Raw genomic sequence first — 25,613 nt, 5'->3', positions numbered from 1 at the left:
TTTGAAATTCGATAGTCTTGATGTGATCTTCAAAAGAACGTTCCTCTTATCAACTTCGCCACCCTTCAAGTCTTGGACGTGATTTCCTCTTCAAGTTAGCAATTTCGCCATCTTTGATATGTCTTTGACGTCCTAGGCAACTTCACTCAAATGGACACTTCAAGTTCGCACCACCTTGCTTTGAAATAAAATTCGCTCCTTCAAACACACTCGCACTTCTCCCTTTGATCGCATTTGAATGATAAAATGGTGATGTGAAAATGATAATTTCACTCCCCTTATATAGCGCTCACATCTCCATTCACCCCCTTTGGCCGACTTGATAATTAATAAGGCAAATTTAAAATAAACTTAAAAGGCCGACCTTCAAAAACAAATAAATACCAAGCACTCCTTTTGATTTTTAATGATTAATTAATAATTAATTAAATGCCTTTATCATTTAAATTGACAAATTCGATTTTTACAAGGCAAAATAATTAATTAACATTAAGCGCAATATTTAAATGCTATTTTTAATAAAATATCGATTTTGTTGGCATTTAAATAAATTAAAAAAATGTGTTTTAAGCGCCAAAATGAAAAAGTGAGAAGATACGTACCTCATCGCCCTGGTCCCTGACTGAGGGACAGGAGCGATCCATCAATTTGGTCATGATTCTTGCAATTTTTACGTCCAAGGTCCTTATTTCCACGTTGGAATTGCCATTTTCGCTAGGTCCTTTGAGCTTAATTGACTTGTTCTTGCAAATGAATATCCTTTAGATATGATATCGCCCTGGTCCCCTGGAGAGGGACAGGAGCGATCTCCATTGTTTCTCCTTGATCTTGCATCTTTGAACTTCAATCTTCATTGTGGGGACAAACAACGTTATTCCTTCATTCCTTTCTTATTTCACTTGAATTTTACAAGGCGCTTTGATGTTTAGAAGATCCATCGCCCTGGTCCCTTGGAGAGGGACAGGAGCGATTTTGCTCTTGTGGGCCTCATTTCACTTCATCACCTTCGAAAATTAAATTCAATGGATTCGCAATGCCTCCTTTCATTCATTCATGCCTTGAGATCGGTTGAAATTTGGCGAGAAAATCATCTACAACAAAAATCGCTCTGGTCCCTTCCTGAGGGACAGGAGCGAACTTAAGCATTTTGGTCCTTTGTTGACGTTTGATAATCTTCAATTTATCTTCAACGGGTTCGATTGACCTCCTTCCTTGCCTTCAAACATAAAGTTGACTTGATCTTTGCCCAGAACGTACCTTATGAAGAACTTCGCTCTGGTCCTTCAGTGAGGGACAGGAGCGAAATTGACCCTCTAGGCAAAACTTCATCATTTCATTGTTTTTGATCAAGTCTGGATGTTCTATCATGCTCATTTCGTCCTTCACCATGCTTTTGATGTCTCGATTCGTCCAAACAAGGTCAGGAATGGCTCAACTAAGCATTTTCGCTCTGGTCCCTTGGTGAGGGACACGAGCGATTCGCCTTGGTCCCTTGGAGAGGGACAGGAGCGCTTTTCGCTCTGGACCCTTGGAGAAGGACACGAGCGAAATTTGACTTTTCGCACTCTCGATCAGGACAATTTTAATGGAATATAACATTTAAGTATAAGTGACCTCCAGGAGTTATATTGCAAAATCTAGTTTTTGGAGGTTTTTTCAGTTTCCAGACTTAGTCAAATTTCAGGGTCAGGACATTCCAGACTTAGCCAAATTTCAGGATCAGGACCTCACTCAAGCCGGACTTGCCACCCTGTTGATCTCCCCGACAGCGCTTCAAATTATATTCATTTGATAAAATGCACCTCTTTGGACCTTTTCACATCGTCAAGACGTTAAAATCTTGCAAGGACAAAGCAAAATTGGATTTGTAGCTCCGGTCCTTCACTGAGGGACAGGAGCGATTTTTCCCCTGGAGGCATTTCTGTGCTCATGAAAATCTTCAATTTATATTCAATGGAAAGATCTCGCCTTTCTCCATCTCTTCCAATTCGTAATTCATCTTGACCCTGCAGGAATAGTAAAATATTTGAAAACGAGCTCCCGTCCTTCACTGAGGGACAGGAGCGATTTTGCTCCTACAGGCCAAAATATCATGATTTTACACATTTTATCACTTCACAAGGCGAAAACAAATCATTTGAAATGCCTAGGATCAAAATTCAAAAAAGTCAAAATTTGGTCAAAAATATTCAATTGGACAAAAAATCACATTTCATCTTCAACACTTAGACAAATTTAAGCTCTGCATTCAAAATTCCAATTGAAAATAGACCATTCTGGCGAATTCATTTCATTCAAAATTTGCATCCTACGAAAGGAAGCTCAAAAAGCTCTCAAAACTGACTGGATTCTGGCCTGAAAAGACGGTAATTAAAACCCTAAGGCTTGACCCTAAATCCAGACAACTAACAAACTAACAAAACCCTAGAAAAAGCAAAGCGAAAACGAGCAAAACGAGCAAAAAACATGGGTCCCCATTTGCAATGGGGCGATGTGTGAAAACGTCAAAACAACGCCCAGCTCTACTACACCCTCAGCACATTAGACTGTTGTAGCAAAGGCCACACCAAGTAGTACATTGGCGTCTACTACAAATACAGTACAAAACCCTTGCGCCCAGCTATGTCCCTGTTCCAATGCCTTATATGAATCATATACCTCCATTCTTTATGCTCCAAGACGGCTACTGTAGTGTTCCCAGCTGCTTAGTAAATGCAAATGAATAAGAATCTCCCAGACCTGGTCTCTCACAGGTGTAGGAGATGTAACTCTTGAGGAGAGACGCCCCCAAAAGCCAGTACTTCAATCTCAAGAGAGATTGATTCCACAACAAAAACCATAAACCAGCATGTCTCCAAATCGTACCATTCAGCCCAATAAATAACTCCCCAAGGGTACGATTTCCCAAGCACCAACAATGTGGGACTAACATAAGTAATTGTATTTTAATATTAATCTCCTTTGGGGTAGGCGCCAAGTTTATACATGAAGGGGAATTGTTTGTTTTTTTATTCTACCCCTTTAACTTAAGTCTCATCATTAAATATATATATTAAAGTTAAATATTTAAATTTAACTTTAATAACCTTATTACCCAAACAAAAAGCTCAGTAAGTAATGCAATCCAGATGAAGGATAAATCTCACTAAAATACTGACATTTCAAATTGCATCAAATATTCCAAGTAACTGAGTCACAGCTGACTTACTATAAATAGTAAGTATCTGGAAACCCCATCTCTGATCCCTGTAAAGTCCTGGTTAGCCCTCGGGACAATGAAAAAATAGGCTAACGACACATCATCACATGACTGGCTAAAAGGGAGACATTACATATTAGAACTCCCAAGGTCTTTGGAAGAGTTAAGAGTTTGGATGTGTCTGAAAGTGCCCAAGGGTCAAAGGAATGTATTGATCAAAACAACCTAAGGATAAGGTTTTAAGCACTGCACTACATCAAATGATGGTGATCCCTCCAACAAGTTCCAATGTTGAGAGGCAAAAACAGCCAAATTTTAGTGATGAATTTGAAGATCCCCTAGAACATTACAAAAATTGTATTATTATATGGACAGCAAACTAGCCAAAGATAATGGTTGAGGTGTTTTCTAGCCACACTATGGGGAGTGGCAATGGACTAGTACATAGAAATTCCTAATACTGAGAATGTAACGTGGGAGAGACTAAAGAAAAGCATTTGAACAAGAGTTCAAATTATTAAGGGATGATAATGAGATTCTCACAAAAATTTGTAATGCCCAACAGGGTAAGCACAAGAATGTTCGAGCATATAACAAGATAGGGAACTAGCTAGTGGTTAGAATAAAGAAATAATGGTTTACGGAAGGATTATAACTTCATAACCTTGATTCAAAAGAAAATGAAAAGAGTTCCTCACTCATCATAGGTGGAGGAGGCATACAATTGGGCCATGGACATAAACAGTGAAAATAAAACATTTGATCATTCCAAGAAAAGCAAAGAGAATTCAAATTTAAGTGACCCTGAATTTGGATCACTGCAAGACCTTCAAAGAGACACATGCAAAGAACAATGAAAAAACTAAAGGGCACAAAAAATGTAATGTCCCATTTTTGGACTTTCCAAAATAGTCAAGAAACTCCACTTTCTTTGAGAGCAACATCCTTATCAGATTAGAGTTCAATCATCAACATTGAGATTTGGGGATCATGTTGAATCCATTGATGCTTTTTGGGAGCAATTTTGTCATTTCGGATGCACTCCAAACTTCTTGGAAAAAATATTCTATTTTTGGAAAGTATATATTTTTAGTAAGTTGGATTTGTAGTAAGTTCCTGAATATGTTGGTGCCTTTAGGTTTTACTTCCAAACTTTATCGTAGTTTCCGTCGCTTCAATTGGGTATGTAGAAAATAATTTAATGATTAATGGGAAGGACTGTAATGTCCCTTCCTAATTAGCTATGGCATTTCAATGATCTATCTGATTGACGTAACATTTGAGTGAAATCAAGGGAACTATCCCGATTATTAATGTTGTCATTTAACATCAATCAACCATTCTTTTGGGTGACTTTATTGGGAAAAAGTTTAATATTTATAAAGTTATCTTGACCCCTCCTAAAGGAAGTCGAATATTTAAATATATTGGAGGGAATTATTGTAGTATGCAGTTGAAGCTATAACCGTTTAGGAGGCTATAAAGATAGGAGAAAATGATTCGAATCATGTTTGGTTTAATGAATTCATTCCTATTTTAATCGGATAGCTTTGGCCTGACAATTGATAATGTTTCGGTGGGTGCTTTAACTCCACCCTAGCCTGTTATTTAATTCAGTGTTCTCTCTTACAAAGACTGAACTACTGGAGATCAGTGTCGATTGACGGCAATCAATTTCAATCTCTAAATTGAGCAACGAATACGTATATGCTGATTGTCAAGGAGTATTCCATCTGACAGCATTGGGCCCATTTTTGTATATCACTGATTTGTATATCAACCATCAAAGTTATGTTCTATGATTGAATGTCTAAATCCGTGTGGTGACTATGTGACGTTTTCACACATCGCCCCATTGCAAATGGGACCCCCACTTTTTCCGCTTTCAAGGTTAGTTGTAGAGTCTTTTTCTATTAGCCTTTCAGTTGGAAGAGGTGTAGCATCTCAGGTGGCCAAGAGGTAATCAAGTCATGTCTCTCTCTTTAGGATAAGTGAGGTCAGTTAGTCCTCAAAGCTTACAAAATGAACAATTCATGATGATCATTTCATTTGATCATCATCTTTTGCTTGCTTTGATGGAATGAAATGCAAATTTGGCTAAGGCAAGTTGGTTTTAGAAGGTCAACATTCTAAGTAAAAGGGAGCTGAAGTCAAATTATCATGAGAAGCTTGGAGCAAATGGATTAGGACAGCAAAAGTTGCTATTTTGGCGGACTTCCTTTGACACCTCAAAAGCACAACTTAAGACTTCCTTTGCCCCCCCAAATCAGCGACCTAAGGTTTTCCACTTTCTTTGACCCCTTGAATCAGTGAACTAAGGTTTTTTAAATTGCATTGTTTTGAACAAGATCATGATTTTGCCAAGTACATTGCTAAGGAGCTTAAGCGAAATCAAGTTAGGAAGGAAATCAATCACTTCTAAGGGAAGGTTGATCAGCGACTTAAGCATTTTGATGATTTCCTTTGATTGCCTACATCAGCGACTTAAGCATTTTGATGATTTCCTTTAATTGCCTAGATCAGCGACTTAAGCAGCTTTTCACTGCCTTTGCCCAGCCAAGGCATTGACATCACTTCCTTTGCCCTGTGAGATCCACGAACTTTCTTTGCCCTCCTAAATCTCCGATCTACCTCTCCCAGCACTGCCAGTGGATGCTCAAACCCCTTACCATTACCTTCTACCCATCTTTCTTCTTCTCCCTTATACCTCCCAACTTCCATTTCCTACATCCTCTAACCCACATCTCACATCCTTACACGTTACTCCCCTTGGCCTACCCTTCCACTACCCACCTTCCTTTCCACCATTCATAACTCCGATCCTATCCTAACCTACCCCCTTAATCCCTCCCTTTGCTACAGCATCCCTTATAACTCCCCACCGCGGCACTCATCCTACCCCACACCCTTCATCTACCTTACCCCAGCAGTATCTCTCATCTACCACATCCCCTTATCCCTTCTTCCCACAGCACCCTTCCAACTCATTATCTTTAACTCCCCTTCACTATCGTGCCACATTGCTTGGGCCCCACAAACTCTAGGATGGAGAGCGAAAGTTTTTAAGGCATCCACAATGCCACTTCACAAGCCAGATCATCATTTCCTTTGACCACTTCAAAGCACGAACTAAGCCTTCCTTTGCTATATCAAATGTGCAACTTAAGGAAATACGATTTAGCAATAGGGAAACATTTGATATGTGCGCCAGAAAGAATAAGGAAGGCTGACTCATAAGAGGAGGCATTTCATTTAAAATACATGACCGTTGGCATTTAAACCAAAAGAAAATGAAACATTGCAAACAAGTCGGCCTTTTATGGTTGAAAGGGAGAAATAAATAAATCATTAAATGGAAATCACCAAGACGGCCAAGGCAAGGAAGAGGTGTGATGCATGTTTGGGGAGGCATATATAAGAGAGGTGTTAAGTTGCATTCCAACATCATTCAAATTTGTTTCAAAGCGATTTAAAGAGCAGATTGGAGTGTGAATTGAACAGGCAGATATAAAAATCAGAGCAGACCTGAAGGAGCAGATCGAATTTAGGAGAATTTCATCGGCTCTATTTCCAGCAAAAGCATTCACGATTTTGGAAGCAGGAAAATTTGGGAATTGAAAAGGACATTATTGTTACGAAAATGTAAGCAAATCATCATTAGGACTCAAAGGAAGAAGAGCAGATTATAGCCACAGCTGAAAGAAGACATTTTTCAGATCTGAGAGTTGTATTTTCAGATTTCTAAAACATTCATTTCCAGAATTTTGAGATTGTAGAGGTAAAATTAGAAATTTATAAGGTCTAATTTCTGGAAATTGTGAGGAAAAGTAGAGTTTCTTTATTCATTTCATACTATCTTTCAAAAAAAAATTAACATGGATATCTTTTGGAATCCTAAAGATGGTTGTAATTTTATTCAATGTATATGGTTTGATGTTTTGTACCTTGCAAGGAAAATTGAGAAGATGGCGAGGATGGGCTTGCCATTTGAAGGAGACATCAAAGTTTGAACCACACAAGAAGATGAATGGATGACTCATCAATGGATACACTTCACCATTTCAACATTTGCAAAGGAGAGATAAAGGCTCACCTTCATTAAGGAAAGATATCAGCATCATCGAGGCAAGATCAAGATCAACATCATGAAAGAGAAAAACACTCAGGATGAGGTGCAAGAGCAAGTGTAGGAATGCATGAACTCAAGGAAGAAATTTTCAAAATCTTGAATTTCCTTTGGAAATCCAAGAAGCATTGCTAGTACAACAAAGTAATCCAAAAAGGGAATTTCAAAGAGGATCAAAGACAATTAAGATGAAGGATTCCAAGGTTGGGAAGTGAAACATATCCAAGACGAAGGAGTTTCCACACAAGACAAGGAGAATGCAAGTGATCAAGACGGAAGTTAGTTCCAGAAGAGCTAATCAAAGTTAGAGGATCGATTTGAGCAAAGTCATCATCACATCAGTTGCTTGGAAATGTTGCGTATCAAGAGATGTGCCTCACTCATTCGCACGTTTGTGATGAGTTGCAAAGATCAAGCGAATTGAGGTGATGCCCAGTCATCACTTATCCAATCAGATTGTTTCAAGCTAAGGTGTCTAGATTCAATGTACCTAGCTCATCCATCATAGAGATAACTACCACATGTGAGCACAAAGTTCAATGCACCTACCATCATCATCTATTGGTCAAATATTCAAGGAAGTACATGTGTCCATTTTATTGTAATTTTGTCATCGATCAAGCATTAAATGCTTTGTAATGGGTTTAACAAACCCTAATTAGGGTTTCTATCTTTCAATCTTGATCATTGATTGTGAATCAATCCGAACCACTCATTGTAATAAGAGCACTATATAAGGCTCCACTCTTTCATTTGTAAGTGTTAATAGCAAATAGTTAGTAATTCAAGAATATATCAGTAGCAAATAGCAGTTAGGGTAGAGTAGGAAGAGAAGGAAAAGATTGTTGCCAAGACTTTGTTGCAAGAAGCATGTAAACTTCATTGAAGCTATGGTGAAATTCATGTCGATTCAACAATTTGCATGGTCTCTACTTCTCATTTATTTTCATGTTGTTTAGATTAATGGAAGAACTTTGTGCATGATCAATGGTGAAATTTGTACATCCATACTTTGCTGATTGTAAAGTGCCTTGCGTAGTCAACTGGATACACCTTAGCCAAGTTTGACTTCAATTGCTACTTCTTCATTGATATGCATCAACTTGATGGTGTATATGCTTGTGGTGGTGATTTGAAAATCATAAATCTATCCCTAGAAGATCGCACTAGCCTTGTGGAGATGTTCGTTGCATGTCAAATCAAAGCTTAGTTGAGCTTCACCAAAGATTGTCCATTGCTCTTACATTCCTAGAGTTAGAATAGCTTTCTAGACCCTATCCTTTTTTTCCTTCTTTTAAGTTAAGTGAAATTCCACGTTCCAGCGATATTCAAAGCATTCAAGATTCAACGTAAGTCCACCTTGTGATTCCAGCAATATCACATCAAACAACTAAGTTTATCCAAGTGCACATCAAGACCTGACATTTGGAACCTTGGAGTCGTCCCATTTGATCACACAGCTTAGCATTTGGGGAGTCTTTGTTCAAGAGAGGATAGAATACTTAGTATTTTATTATGTGTTGCATAGTGCCTAAAAACACCATCAATAGTGATGTAGACATGTTATTAGCGATTCTTATTGCCTTACCCACTAAACATTTGAAGACATATAAGGTGCCATCCCTCATTCTACAATGAATCGGGTGTGATGCATAGCAACCATTGGCAAAATTTCATCATTGTTGGGTCTTACATTAAGCTCCCTTCAATCCAAATATAGCAAGTTCTCATCGGCATTTTGGAGGCTAAGTTAATTTATTGGTTATTATCCTTGCATTGCTTTTCAATTACTTCTAATATGGATTGGCAACTCATAATGCCAATGTATTCTAGGATTAATTTCTAAATAGAGATATCATTGCAGCGAACAGTTCCAAGGTGCCTAATTCTTCTTTGCTCTCGTAATTGAATGCATTTCAGTTTGATGTAACAAAATGAAATATGAATTGAATCTTGGTTTATAGGTATCAATTAGACAGTAGGATATATGATATATGACAGTTATTATTTAAATTTGTATTGTGTGACAAACTATGTCAAATTGTCCTATAACTAAAATGGTTGTATGAGGTATTCTTCTACTTTAGTTATGTTAGGAATGCAAGGGAAAAAAAAAAAAAAGACTTAGGAATTAACAACTAAAATTTTCCAACAATGAGTAACTGCACTTATCACCCATCCACCCTCCATCTATTTAACAGCTCATACCAATTCACTAATTCCTTCCCATCACATTTGCATTCCGAACTAATACTTTGAGTCCAAAACCCTCGTAAGCTTTCCGTTTCTACAAAATTTCTTTCCCCTAGCACCTTGGCCAATCCCACAGTTGTAAACATTTCTGAGAAGCCACGTCCTAAATACCAGAAGTATCCATACAAGGCTCTCATCACAGACAAGGAAGGTGCATTTTCCACATCCTGCACAATGTTGTCTATCTAGAAAATGTCTGAAAATACATTCATGAGCAAATTGCAAAGATAGAGCACGCCCGATTTGAGGAGCTATGGTGGAAGTTGTTGAAGGATGATGGCAGTAGTTACAAGGATGAATATGTACAAATTGGCCAAAAGAAGCTTGACGTTTGGAAGGATTACCCTAATTTTTGCAACAAGCATGAATGGGTCAAAAATGCCCTAAGCATAGTCCATGATGAGTTTATTTATCTAGATAAACTGTGCAGAATCACAAAGGAAGTAATTCATGCAATAAGGGAGTTAAACATGGTGGGAGGCATTTCGGCAAAGAAGGTCGTGAAGAAGGATGAGATTAAAGACCATACTGGGGCAATTCCAGATGGAAGGAGCATGAACGTCAGAACAATCACCAATGATGGGGTCCGATATGCAACCATGGGTATTGCATACAAAATTTACTATGCAAACCAGGAGGACTCAACAACGACTATCGCCATTTACACCATATATCAAATGGTAGCCGAGGACAAGGATTAACACCTCTGTGAAGTGATGTGAGAACAACTGATGGAAAACATAGTTAAGATCAAGAGCTTGTTTCTGGTATGGTACTTTGCTTATCTGCTTAACATTCTATTTCCTTGATGAGTTGCCAAATTTTAAAGGATAGATTGGAGAAGAGATCAAACAGTAGCAGCACAAATAATATATCATATCCAGCAACTTCCAAGTGACTCTGCATACAAGGTCACGTACTGAGGTTTCTTCAAAACATTCCAAGAGCACATGCAACAAAGGGAGAGAGTGCCCCATGAATCAGCTAATCAATACACCAATACCATCACATTCATGGTGGATAAGGATTTCACATATTTGGAGGCAGTAGAGCTGCACACATATGGGTACTGCGGTTGCCCTACGGAGTCTCAATGGAAGAAATTGATGCATTTGTCACCAGTCTCCTATGCAGCCCGAATGATCCAAATGCAGAGAGGTTTGGGACATACAATGAAGTAATGGATGCAAGAAAGAAGAAGGAATCAAAAGAAAAGGTGGAGAAAAACAAGGACAAATTATATGAGCAATGGGGAATTCCCAAAGGTGGGTTTGCATAGTAATTGGCAGCTATCGGGCTCAAACCTATCAGAACACAATCTGCACCCACTGCCACCACCGCTACAACTGCCACTACTAAAACTCCTGCATGAAGATTAGGGAGGCTTCATACCACATCATTAAGTTTGGGGGTGCCACCTCCTCCACACAAACAGTACAGACACCCAAAAAGGGGAGGACATCATAGAAACCCCTGAGAGCTGGACCAAAACAAAGGGCCAAAAGATCACAGCAACCAACTGCAAGGGATACAGAGGAAGAAAAAATCAAAATTCATGATGTTGAGGAGGAAGAAGAGGTGGAGCAATTATTGAAGAAGAGGAAAAGGACAAGAAAGACCATGGAGACCGGCCAACTAGAAGAGCAAGAGCCAATCAATGCAATGGCGGCTTTGAATGCCATTGTTGGCCATGAGATGCTACTGCATATGCTATCATTGCATCCAGAGAAGAATGATGAAAACAAAAATAGATCAATAAAGGGTTTCGTAAAATATGTGAACCATTGCAAAAAAAAATTGAATGATGTCATGAAGAACTTTCCACAGGGAATCAAGGCAGTCATAAGGATGGAGAGGGCAAAAGCACTCTAGAGAGAAGAGATCAGAGATAAAGCTAATTCAAAGGTTAGCCCAACCTCATTGAGAAGCTTAAACATGCATTGGCACAAGCGCAGGTTCAGGAGGTCAGCACCAACCAAAGAGTTGACAAACTAATGGAGGGAAACCCGAATAATGAAGCAAAGCTCCAGAAAGAGACATTGGAGGTAACACCAGAAGTTGTATGAAGATATATTGAAAGTTGGGGATGAAGAACAGGTTGAAGGGCCACCTCCACCAGAAGATAATCCAACTGGGACACTCGAGGGTAACATAGACAATCAGGCCGAAGATAATGCGGCCATGGATACAAAGGTCAACACAGAGATGAACATGGAGGACAACACAGCACAACACAGAGGATACTACCAAGGCTAATGCAGAGGACAAGGCCAAGGACACAATAGAAGACTAAGCAAAAGATAAAGAAAAGGGCAAAGACAAAGATAACGAAGAGAATACAAAGATGACCAAGGATAAGGGCCAAGAGAGCACCAATGAAACATCCGTGGCCACTGACACAATTAATGCCATCTGAAATTTCTTGGTGCAGCAACAGCAAATACAAATGGCACCATCTCCACAGCTGCTACAAGTGAACTTATCAAGAATATCAACACTACACAAGATTCAACTGGGAGACTTCAAAGCGCTGCTAGGGAAGAGCTTTTGAATGAGCATGTACAGAATGTAGAGCAATTGGAAGATACGGTGACAACGTTGCAGAGTGCCATTCCTCACATGCACAAGATACATCTTTACCCCTGTCATAGCAACTCGAACAACTGGTAGACAGCTTACAAGCGGATTTGGCCTCCACCAACGATAATATCAGAAAATAGGCCCAAGAGGAGATAATAAAGCAGAAAGCATATGAGTATATCAAGAAGTGCACCACCGCACATACTCACTCGATGGAGAAATAAAGAAATTGACTGATAGTGTATCAAAGGCCGGGGACATTTATCAGTTGTGCCTACAATGGCCTACCACAACAAAGAGCCTGTGGGACCAAATGATGAAGTTAAAGGATTAAATTACACAAGTGACTCAATCATACAATCTACTAACAGACATGGATGGAGCAATAAGGGCACAAATGGAGGCAGTAAATAGTCAGCTGCAACAAATACAGATACAGAGGGAGCAAATAAAGAGTTAGATTAAATGACTCTAGGAGGCAATACATACACATCTAACACACCTCCAAGGGATACTAGGAACAGCAAAGGCAGCTCAACAACTCCAAATCCCTACCAAATTGGCGAAAGCGGAAGTAGCATCAATCCGGATAGAAGGACAAGTCTCCATGATCCAACAAGCAAAAACCAGCTGGGAGAAGACACTACAACAACTCAAGATGACCTACCAGGGACTCCTACCCAATTGAGCTTCATGTCTTGAGGACAAGACATTATCTTAAAAGGGGGGATGATGTTGGCAGGCTAAGGACCAGTAACAGAGCCAACTTAAGCTACTGCATATGGTCTGCGGTATAGAAATAGATTATTAGCCGGCTCTAAGAGATATAACCCTTCTTCGGAATTGTATATATGTACATTGTAAATGATTTTCAGCAATACAGAATAGAAGAGATACAATACAACTAAGAGAAATATGTTGTGATATGTACAGCAGAGACTCGGACCTGCATTTTGGGATGAAGATATAATATAATGAAGATGTTGTTGGTCCAATTCTATGTGTGATGATTGTTTCTTTGTTGATGATGATGTATGGATGGTTGTTTCTTTGTTGATGATGATGTATGGATGGTTTTCTTAAGTCACTTCCACACATGCTAATTTCCCTTACTGTGTCCTCTGGGCTATAGACTAACTACATAAGATATCTTTGGGGTACAGATCTCCTAACTGTAGTTTCCCCATTTCTCTTACTAACAAGCCTATTTGAATTAGAAAATGATTTGTTTAGGAAAACAACCATTCATAGGGAGCACAATGAGCATACTTTTTCAAATCAATGCCATTAGTTCATAAGTCCATGGGATCCACATGTTTTGACACCAAAAGAAAATGAAGAGAAACGTTATGATGATTTTCTTTTTGAGCATAGTGTTGTGCTAACCTCAAAACATAAAATATGCAAAGAGAATACCATAGAGGTAGCTGATTTTTAGAGTCGTGTTCTTGAAAACATATGATGATCAAAGGGCTAGTGAGTTGCATATTTCGAAAAATCAGCTGATAGTCACTAAAAATAAGGTTGTGCAAGCCTCAACACATTTTGATATCACACAATTCATTGAAGATCTCTTTTGGAAGGCCCAAGTTGAGAAGAGGCAGAAAGGTGCTGAGGGCAGATCCACTCTTGCAAATTTGCACGTAGTGAAAGATGCTTTGGAAACAATTAAGTCAAATTAATTGAACTTACTTTCAGATAGGGATCATACCATCAAGTTTGCTAAATAGATCTCTGATGCATTGAAAGGAAAAAAGGAAGAAGTTGGTAAGCTCACCTTTGAGCTTAAGTCAACTAAGGATTCATTGGAAAGTACCCAAATGGCACTCCTTCAAGTAGAAAATCAGCTTGGTGACACGGAACTGTTTAGGGTCGTAGGGAGCAAGAATATGAGGAAAGAGCTAAACAAGAAATCAAGTAGGTGATTGATGAGCTTAATAGGCTCCAAGCAGATTTTGATTTAGAGCAGTTTCCAAAGTTTGCAGGTGCAGAGTTGGAAAAACAAGAAGGATGGTTGGATCAAGAAAATATAAGTAATTTTCAGTTTGCTAATAATCCTTTTTTTTTTGAGATGGATGCAAAGTCCACTTTCGACAATCCACTCTTTGAAATGGAGGATGAAACACTTCCTGATTTCAGTGTTATAGTTGGTGACAATCACAGGATATGGGGTCTAGGAGAAGTTTTCAGTCGAGTTAATGACTCAGAATTGGGATGGTGGACTTCCAAGAATGAATGGATAATGAATGATTTCTACATGATTGGCTCCTTGGTTCACATGAAGACAAGAAATTGATTTTGAGTGATGTGCATAGTCATGTGATCAAGAATGATAAGGTTTTGATTAATGATTAGTGATCCTCTTCAGGATGACTCATGAAGACTCCTCTTCGAGTTGGCACATGGAATGAGGTCAAGGTTTGCAATTTTTTAAAATCCAATTTAAAGCATATAATCGTGAGGGAGTTTACTCATCGTTGCAACTATCTTGCATGGTGTTCAAGTGTATTGTTGTAACTCACCAGTTTGGTATACTAGAAGTTTATGATGTCAAAGGAACTATTCCATGGAGGATTGATGGACAAGATTTCAGATTTGGAGCAGTTGTCAACCTTCCAATGAGCCAACACATGATTTTGGTTACTTGCATACAGATGGATTGGCAAGTATTTCCAGCCAAGGAATGTTGTATTTCTCAGTTGGAATTGAATGGTAAAGATAATCCGGTCGTTGGAGAAGTCCTTTCAATCATTTCCATGCTCACATCTCCTATGCATACAAGAGTATTTCATTATTGCAGTCGTTGCTCCAGAATTACAATGCTGATTTGATAAATCGGTCAATGAGTAGCTTGTCTTCAAGTACTTGTAAGTTTTATGGCAGTGAAATGTGGGAGAAATTTCACTCATAGTTCAGTGGTTACTATCTTCAACATTGGTGATTAATGATTGTTGCAATCATTTCATGTTGTTAACCTTCGTATATTTATATGTTACATTGATGATTGCAGCTAATTGCACAAAATTGTGTGCACAGGATTACCAGTATAGCACTTTAAGTTGAGTATTAATGAGGAGTTATCGGTTTATGGCAGCAAAAGCATTCCCAGGATAGCTATGAATGTAATTTTAAGTTTTAACACTGCTGTCATCATTCGTATCAGCCACTTAAAAGGGACTAATCCGCATCATTTCTAGGGCACCATAATGATATGTTTTGAGAAACTTGCTTTCATTTTTTACAGATTAAATTTCTTGTTGCCCAAGATCCTATTAGATAGTAGGATTGCAAAAGTTGACTACACTGAGACACTTTTACATCGATGATTGCAGCTAATTGCATAAGATTGTGTGCACGGGATTACTAGTATAGCATTTGGAAGCTGAGTATTAATGAGGAGTTATCAGTTTATGACAGCGGAAGCATTCCCAGGATAGCTATGAATTTAATTTTCAGTTTTAACAATGCTGTCATCATTTGTATCAGCCACTTGAAAGGGACTAATCTGCATCATTTCTAGAGCACCATAATGAGATGTTCTACAATCTTGCTTTCTTGTTTAACAGATTAAAATTATTGTTGCCCAAGATCATATTAGATAGTGGGATTGCAGAAGTTGACTACACTGAGACACTTTGGTATGAAATATTCTATGTTACAGAATCCAATCCTTACAGGTATCCCGGTTTGTGAGGATGACTTTTTTATTGGCTTACAAGAAAGGAGATTGAAGACTTGGCATGATGATATTCCAGTAATCAGAATGGTGTCGTGACAACATGGTATGATATTACTTGGATTGATTTGGGATCCTAAGATCACATTGGGCTTCATCCAAGATCGATCAGGTGTATTTAAGATTGAGATGGCATTGCTTGAGGACAAGCAATCTTTAGGGAGGGAGGATTGTAACATCCCTTTACTGGCCTCTCCAGAATTCTTGGGGGTTTTCTTGGAGAGTGCAAACCTTATCAGATTAGAGTTCAGTTATCAACAATGAGTTTTGGGGATCATGTTGAGTCCATTGATGCTTTCCAAGAGTGGTTTTGTCATTTCTAGTGCACTCCAAACTTCTTGGAGGAAAATTCTACTTTTGGGAAGTATCAATTTCTACTAATAAGTTGGATCTCTGGTGAGTTCCTCAACATTTTAGTGCCATTAGATTTCACTTCCAAACTTTTCTATATTTTCCATATCTTCAGCTAAGTGTGCAGGAAATAATTTAAGGATTAAATAACTAATTGTTAAGTTGTCAAAAAACATAAATTAAAAGACAACTTCGATTAATTGTTTATAAGATGAACTTAAAAGTGACTATAGTGCCAAAAAAGCAAATAATTAAATAAAGTCACTATTTTAGATTTTAGAGCAAAAAGGTTTATTTATTTAAAAGTGATTTTAAAATCCAATTTCCAAAAATTTCCCTAGGAAAGTTATAAAAGAGGCTGAAGAAGCTTATTTTATTCATTCTAGATTATTCATTTTGATGAAACCCTTGATGAGAATTTGAGTTGTTGCTCAATTTTTCAAGCTTAGGGATGAAAATCCCTACAGCCAACCCAAAGACATTTCCAAGATGTCCTCCTTAAAGAGGGGGTGTTTTTGGGACAGCCCCCTGGTTTGTGGACAACTTGGGGACTCCAGGATGTCCTCCAGACATCCAAGGGACTCCCAAGAGTCACCAACCATCCCTGGGACTTTCAAGTATCCCCCATGGTAGGAAAATGAAAAAGAATATTTTTTTTTAAAAAGTGTTTTTGACCCATGTGACACAAACACTAACACTAATGGTCAATGGACCCCACTGAAAACTTAAGCATTTAAAAAAACTTCTAAATTGACATCTAAGCCTCATTCAAACTCACTCCCAAGTTTCCAAAATATCAAGGAATTGGTGTTGCAAAAAAAAAACTAATAAAATTGTGAAAATGGCATGTGCTTTGAAGGTTTGAGGGTTTTGAAGACCTTAATTTGCACTTGTTGGAAGGGGTTCTACCCCTCAACCTTGTTAGGGGTGCAAACCTCAGAGCCCACAAAGAGCACTACCCCTCAACCCTACTAGGGGCTTGTTGATGTGTGTTTTAGGTAGATAACATTACAAAATAAATTACCAAGATAATTTACCCTCTATTGAACAAAATCACCTCAAATGCAAAGAATGAGATCAACTAAAATGATTCCAAAGTTTCTACATGTCAGATCTTGACGAGTGGGTAACTCAATGGTCGATGTGAATTGTTGTGTTCACTTGGGGACTTACGCAAATGTTTGGATTATCATGAAGATGCGGAATAGGTGTGCTGACAACTTAAGATTTATCAATATGGCTCTGGATTTACTTCTTACTAAAAAATGGGCAAAAGGAATAGGGTTCAGGAAATCTATTCTAAGCCTAGGAATGTAGGAAATGATGAACAGATCTAGTGGAATCAAACTAGGCAAGGTCTCACAAACAGGTATTGACACAAGCTTAGTGCAATCATCTAAGGTATACTTAAAGATTTTCAAGCTATCACCATCCAAGTTGATGCTTGTCAAGGGACGTGTAATAGTTGAAGTTAAGCTTACTTAAATTTCCAATTGACCACACAAGGCGCACTTACGAGTGGCAAGAGGCTAGTGGTATGGATTAAGGATTCCACACAAATGAATTCAACAAATCTTTCACTCAATCTAACATACATGAAAATAAATTCTAATCTAACTTGGAGGAATTGAGAACTATGAATGTAAAGACAACACTTGAAAAGCAAAATCACCAGCAATTGAACAATGATTGTGATTCAAATAGCTACAGCATATATACCAATAATTCAACAAAAAATTCTCTTACAAATAAGAGACAAGGAGGCATATATAGAGTCTCTTACAAAATGGATGGCCAAGATTGATCCAAGATCAACGGCCAAGATCATGCCAACAAAACCCTAGAATTGCCCTAATTAGGGCTTACATAAAAATGGTGCCACCTACATATGGCCCAATAAAAAGATACCTAATCATCAAATAGAGAATCTTCTAGAAGATTCTGCCCTGCATCTCTCTCTCTCTCTCCTAGCATACTCCAAGAATCTAGCCAATACTGAATCTAACTCCTCCATGGAAATGCTAGGCAAGGTATCCTATTGTAAATCAATCACGTCCAGTGAATCCGAGCAAGCATCCAAAGTGTTCTCCCAATCTGGCATGAGCTTCTGCGAACTATGAACATGAATAAACAAAGAGACCAAGTCGTCTATTTGACTCTTTTTCAAAAAGTCCAACTGGCAAAAATACATAAATTTCATCTTGTCTCTTAATTCGGCTAAGTGTAAACGACTAGCATCACTAACATCAATACCCAATAATTCCTCAATTGAGGCAAGGATCTTCATCTGAATCTCCTGAATCAATCCCTCCATCTCCATACAACTCAACTGGGCATTCTCATAAGTTGATTTCTTCACGGCTAATGAACAATACCAACCATGGAAATCGTATCTGTCTCCACTATGCACAATGCTCTCGCCGACCAAGGTGGAATTAGGAATCTTCTTCAAAGCCTAGAGGCGTGGAATAGTCTTCTCTTGAATAGGACAGAATTCTTCCCAAACTCCGTCCAAATACTAGTTTCTAAATGCGAGCCCTCTTGTCCTATCATATGCATGGACAAACTGAGTGAGGAAATCATCTGCCAGCTTTCTTGTATTCTCAATCCACTTATCCACCTCCGAGAGTGTATCTCTCACTGCCTCATAGCGTGAATGTATTTCATGGTCAACTGCAATAGGGGAAATAAGGGTGGGATTTTCACACCTTATCCCTGCAATATACTCTTTGAGTCTGATATTCTCTTCTCTGTACCTTTCTTTCTCCGCAATCTCTCTATCTAACCTTGCATCGATTGCCTTGAGGTTTTCACCAACCTCCTGAAATTCTTGCTTTCTGGATGTACGACCAAGGGCAACTGAAGTGATCTGAAAATCCATAGGAGTAGCAATGTCCGTTGCCACGCCTGCAATAGGAACAGCAATCTGCGCAATCCACATTCCTATCTCATCTCTAGCTGTGTGACAAAATCTCCGCTCTCTTGGGTTCTTTCTCCTCAACACTCCTAGCTAGATAGTAGTCATTGATGTCGTCAATAGGCTGTACCTATCATTTTCTTACTTTTCTCTATACTTCTCATCAACCATTCAGGAATAGCAGCCATCTCCATACCATCGTCGAGACACATTTCTCGATCAAGTCCTCTCAATGCCAAGATAACATCATCATCATCATCATCAGGATTATTCCTGGTCCAATCGTATACCTCATTTCCCAAACTAACTTCCAAAAGGACAGTAGGGAATCTCGGCTGATCATGATTCTCATTTGGAGGTGCAGATGTCGCTGTGGCATGTAACTCCTGAATATTCCCTAGTAGTATCACTGTGTTGAAACATTGTTGAGTCTTCTTGTTCTGCTCTATTACTTCGATCACTTTGATTGATGAGACACTAAGAGGTGGTGAAGGAATGATAGTCTTTTGTTTCTTCTTCACCTCCTCAATCTTCCTCCCTCTGGCCTTGACTTCTCCTAGCGTGTTCTTCCTTCTCTTGGGAGCTTGACTCTCTTCGTCTGCATGAATCCTAACATCACTGATAGTCTTCTAATCATCCTCAAAAGTAGACTCTTCCGGCTTCATCCTTTCATAAGTGAAGGGAACACCCATATCAACTAACTTATTCATCTGTATATCTACCCATGCACGGGAGAAACTCAAGACCTCTCTCATCAAAACATTCAGGTCAATCTCTTCTAACTCTGACCAATTAGGCAATAGAATTGCCTTCTTCATTTCACTCTCATACTGTGGATGCGTATGATCTCTGTTATCTAACACTTGATCAAGAATGAGGAAAAGTCCACACTTCCTCATGAAATCCACTGACATTCTGGACCACATTCTTCTCTTCACTGCTTGCTCGTCCATCAGGTTGGCCCAATAATCTTCTATGTCTACTTTGTGGATGAACTTCTCTCCCCTGATCCTACCTACTTTCTTATCTGGATCAAATCTTTCTCTTTTCTTATATGTAGCAAATTGATAGAATGCAAGCTCCTCACTCGCAGTGCTGGCGGCTATGGCAGACTGGCAAACCTCTGACGTCTTCCCAACTGAAATAGGGAATGTCATGTTTGTCCTGTGCTTCTCTCTTTGAATGACATCAAACTCTAGAAGTTGTCTCACCACTTCCAACAAGATCATTCTATCAGTCGAATACCTAGGAAGTCTGTAGGGTTCAGATTGAAACCCATGAATCCTAAGGTACATGAAAGTGGGAAACTAGATATACCATGATCCATATTTCTCTATTAGCTCTATTGCCTCCTTGGACAATCTTCTGTGGATTCCGCCTTGTAGCATCCGCGTGATGTACATAGTGAATGCATCATTCACTCTCTTATAGTCTTCAATTCTATAGATGCTCGGCTAGGGGTAGCATTCATGACTCTTGAATTGTCCTTGCCCATTCACGACTTCACCTTTGCCTATCAATCCTTTGTATGAAACAAACCGTGCAAACAAGTATACCAGGTAAGAAGTCATGGCGAATGACTTGGACCGCTCTACATTCCTCAGCTGAAAGTCCAGATTGTTACTTATAATCTTAGACCAATTTACCAATGTTTCTCTAAGACAATCCTGGATGAAATAGAACATTCATCCATCGAATATTGCTCCCTGCAGCATCCCCATCACTTTGTTGAGTAGGAATATTAAGTCGCTATACTCCTCTTTGAAGTCTATGCACATGAGTGTCTTGGGGGCCTTGGAATGATGAGACCTAGGCTCAATCATCCACTCTTTGTTTATCCTATTCTTGAATGCACCCATCTTTTTCGTGTATCTTTCTGTATATTCATCCTTGGTCACATCCTTCATATCTGTTCCGCGTGGAATTCCAAACACCTCAGCAATAGCATCCTCAGCAAGGTAGGCAATGACAACGCCCTTAGGAGTTTTGATCATTCGCGTGAGCGGATCATAACATTGTGCACACTCCAGGATAAGCTCACTGCACTGTATGGACTGTGGAAATCCAGCGGCATGAAAAATACCACTCTTCATAATGTTCGCATATGCTACGGAAGAAACCTGATTTCCGACTCCGAACATCCGCTTTCGCATCTGATCTAGGTCTAGGAAATGCATGTTTGTATCTGTGATCTCCTTCCATCTGGATGAAATCTTGAGCTCTGGATAGAATCCAATCTCCAGCATCTTCAGTAGTTCTTTCCTTTCCTTAAATCCAGACTTCGACACCGCACCTGTACGAACCTTGAAGTTAAACTTAGGAAAATAAATAATGATCTTGATAAAACTCCTGACTTTCTAAAGATTTTAGGTAATTAGAACATAAAGTCAAGAAAATAGTCCATACTCTTGGTAGATTTTGACAATTAGATTCAAAGTATGACAACGCTAGGGCATGGAAACCCTCTATAAAATTCATTAATACCTCCTTATGCTTAGAAATTATGCAAACTAAAATGGGAAGGAGTATACCGGATCAACGATGACTAAGGAAAGGTGTGAAAGGTTCTGTTTACACACAAAGTATGTCTGAGGACACCTTCCGCAGTCAACAATGGAGGTCAACAAATCTGAAGACAACCTGCAACTAATAAATTAACTTCAAAAAACATGTTGCAATCCTTCAAAAATATGCATAAACTTTATAAAAATCAGTCTTGATGATGAAAATAATTAATTTTGGAAACATAGTTATGGCCAGTAAAAGATAAATTTATGAGGACAAGCAGCCATTAACACAGTTGCAAACCTTCAGACAGCCTTCTAATGGTCTGAAAATGATTCCAAAATGCCTCCAAATACTCTCCAAATGTAAATCGCTAAAGTTGCAGCTGGCTGGGCAATAAAAGTTAAGTCTGAAAATTGAATGTACAACCAATAATGGAGGTATAAATCTGAAGCAAACTCGGATCTGAAGCAAATGACAACAAGTAGGGGGGCAAAGATGGCATCAAATATGCACGGAATTCACCAAAGTAAGCTCCCAGCACTTGCAAAATAAAAATCGAACTTTCCCAGCCATAGCGCCATTTTTGGAATTCTGAAAATGTCTTCAATCTAGCTCAGATCTGCAACAATGGAGGTCTAGAACAGCAAGCAGCAATGGAGGAGAAAATTGCCTAAGTCATCAAACACTAAAAATCGCCTTCTTTTACCAAAAATCGCCAAACTTGAAAAAATCGCCAAACTTGGAAAATCGAAAAATCTGAAAATGGTCTTCAATGGCAGCAATGGGATGGATTGCCAAGCTGGAAAAATGGAAGAAAGAATCCTCAACCCAACTCTTCACTTCAGCACTTTGCCAAAATTTGCCAATAAGAGAGAAAAACCACCTTTCATGGAGACACTTGGCAGATTTAATAATAAAATATTGCTAGAGACTCCTCTCTTATACTTGCTTTTGCCTCTCACTTTCACCACACAAGCAATGTGGGATAAAACACTTGCTTATATACTTGTTTGGCAAAACTAACTTGCTTCTAGAAGGGTAAAAACATTAAATGCTTATTGCAAGTTATTTAATTTTTGCTTTTAAATTTTTAAATAATCATTATTCATCATTTAAAAACAATTAAAATGGGGCTCACTTATTAAATATTTCAATTTTAAGTCAAAATTGAGCCTCTAGGGGAAAATCGATATGGGTAGGGATTAAAAAATCCCATTAAAAATCATTTAAAATGTCAAAATAATCCCCACAAGGGATAATCGATCTTAGTTTGGATAAAAATCCATGCAAAATTTCATCAAAATGCACATAAAACACTCTAGGGGAAAATTGATGGCAGTCTGGACAAGGAATCCACACTCCAAATTCACTTTGTTTGCAAAAACCACTCCATGGTGGAAATTCGACCTCAGTCTGGATGAAAATCCGGACTCAAAACTCATCAAAATTCTCTCAGTGGAAAATCGACTTGGGTATGGACTGAGAGTCTGCACAAAAATGCGCATTAACTTGTCACAAAACAGCCTAGTGGAAAATCAATCCAGGCATGGAATCATCCTCAACGTTGTCTACACTATAGTCCGCACTCCTAGTGGAAAATCGATGGCAGTCTGGAAAAATCTTGACAAAGCGCCAAATTTTAGCACTTCCAGGGGAAAATCAATCCAGGCATGGATAAACAGTGGTGGAAAATCATAGCCAATATGGATTTTAGGGGAAACCCATGTGCAGTGTGGATTTTGAGTGGGGGAAAAGCGTGGGTAGTCTAGAATATGAGGGGAAAAGCACCTCTAGCATGGAATTTGACCTTCTAACCCTTGAAATATGGATTTCCCTTAGGAATTTGGCATTTTAACCACTCAAAATCGCTTAGAAACTTCAAAATTAGATTGGACTTAAGCAAATTTTCCAAAAAATTGAGCGAAACGCTAGGAAATTATCAGGATAAAGTGCGAAATCAATTTTAATGATACTTTAGGAGCGAGAAAACAACTCCAAAAGGTCTAGGAATACCTTGGCACTTTAAAATCACTGATGCACGTGTTTAAAAACACGTTAACGCTCAAAAGATTAACACTTGGATAAAATTTAGGATCATTAAAATATCAATGTTTGCAACTTGATCCTATAACCTCAAAAACCCTAAACGGCACTAGGCATGATCAAAACTCCAAGACTCGGGCACGGGAAACACAAAATTGTCCACTGAGCAACCAAAACCCTAACCTAATAACGCAGAAAGCCGGAAAAGAGGGGGGGTCCCCGTTAGCAATGGGGCGATGTGTGAAAAGGTCACAACAAGGCTCTACTCCCAAACCCTTACGAAGGAATTCACCCCCAAACATCCACCTACTATTGTCCCCAAATCTATGCCCTTGGTCCCCCCCATCCCTCCATCCCAAAACTCTTTGGAGGATAACTTATTTGGTTCTTTTGAATGCAATAGAAAATTCAATTTCTTCCATGAGACCTACTACAATTAGTGATATAAAAAACACATAATTTGCAAGGCCATAAACCCTAGGTGAAAAAAGCTAAAACAATATCTCATATTGAATTAAATCATCTAAACTACCGTACTATGATATTATCTTAGATTTAAATATGAACTTGCACACTTAATCTCCTTGAGGAATTGTTATCAATGAAGCCTGCACCCTCTGCTAAAGCTGTGAACTCCAGCTGCCTATTGAAACATGGGAACACTTCGAGGCTATGGGTAACCTGAAGACTGAAGTGGACCTCCAGAGTAAGCTAGTTCTTTTCGATTTCTTCACCTAAACTAACAATTTCTTCAGGGAAAAGAGTAAGGAGGAAGACATATGAAATTAAAATTTAACCCTAAGGTGATGCACCAAAGTGATATGATGAAAAACTTAAAAGCAAGAAAGAGTGATACATGATATGACAGTAATAAAACTCTCCTTCACAACCCAGAAAAAAGACAACCTTTGCATCAGTAATTTACAAGGAGGCTAGATAACCACAGTCCTAGGAGGAAAGAAAACTTTCACGATCCAAAACTGATAACTACTAACAAACGGCTTATAACCTGCAAATGATTATTCCCTTGCATAAAGACACCAAAATGAAAAGATACGGCTCCAAGGACAAGAAAAAGCTCACAAGAAAACTGCACTAAACAATAAGGACCCACAAGAACAGAAGAGAATGGGAAGGAAAGAACTAATTATTGCTGCACAAGATACCACCAATCTGTACTATTCCTGAAACTGTGTTACAAAAACATTCCTTCTTGCAGAAAGAACTCAGAAATTACAGTCTGCCAAAAAGATGAATGAAGAAGAACCCCAACAAAGAAGAAGGAAGGAAGTATATATGCCTTCTCAAAAAGCAGATAATGAATAAAATATTCCGCCTCCTCTTGGTTGAAGAACCTAAAAATCCACTTTTCAGGCCCTCGAACAGGTCTGAAAGGGAACACACTTGAACAACAGTCAAGCCAACCCATATGCTACCATAAAAGCTCTTAATTGCATCATAAATGACCCACAAATATCCCCAGACAGGCCTGCAAGCCTTCATTAATGCAAGAAATATCTTGACATGCCTAATAAATGAAAATAAATCTCATAAAATGATTTAAAATTTACTACTTAATTAAACATTTGTTTAATTCCCTTTTTATATTTAAAGTCGAGATTTAATAACATAAAAATAATAAAGTTATTTATTAAAGTGATAAATAAATTAAATCACTTTAATAAGTAGTTTCATTATCTTTATTTATTAAATAATAAATGTAATTAGAAAATATATTTAATAAAGTGTTTTATTTATTTATCACTTTAATAAATAATTTTCCTTATTATATTTATTATATTTTTTACTTTAAATATAAAAAAGGGATGAAACAAAGCTATTAAGTAGATAAATTTAGACCACTTTAATAAATATGTATTCATTTTGATTTAAAAACCTA

General features: G+C 38.3%; 1 protein-coding gene across 7 annotated transcripts in view; it reads right to left on the bottom strand.

The window, feature by feature from the left end:
- The window catches only part of LOC131077962 (uncharacterized), a 160,327-nt gene that overhangs the window by 128,934 nt on the left and 5,780 nt on the right, over window positions 1–25,613 (bottom strand). The window lies entirely within an intron of this gene.

Source organism: Cryptomeria japonica, chromosome 5, assembly GCF_030272615.1.
Source record: "Cryptomeria japonica chromosome 5, Sugi_1.0, whole genome shotgun sequence".
NCBI lineage: Eukaryota > Viridiplantae > Streptophyta > Pinopsida > Cupressales > Cupressaceae > Cryptomeria > Cryptomeria japonica.
The sequence above is the reverse complement of the archived record's forward strand: the minus strand, read 5'-3'. Positions and strand labels throughout refer to the sequence as shown.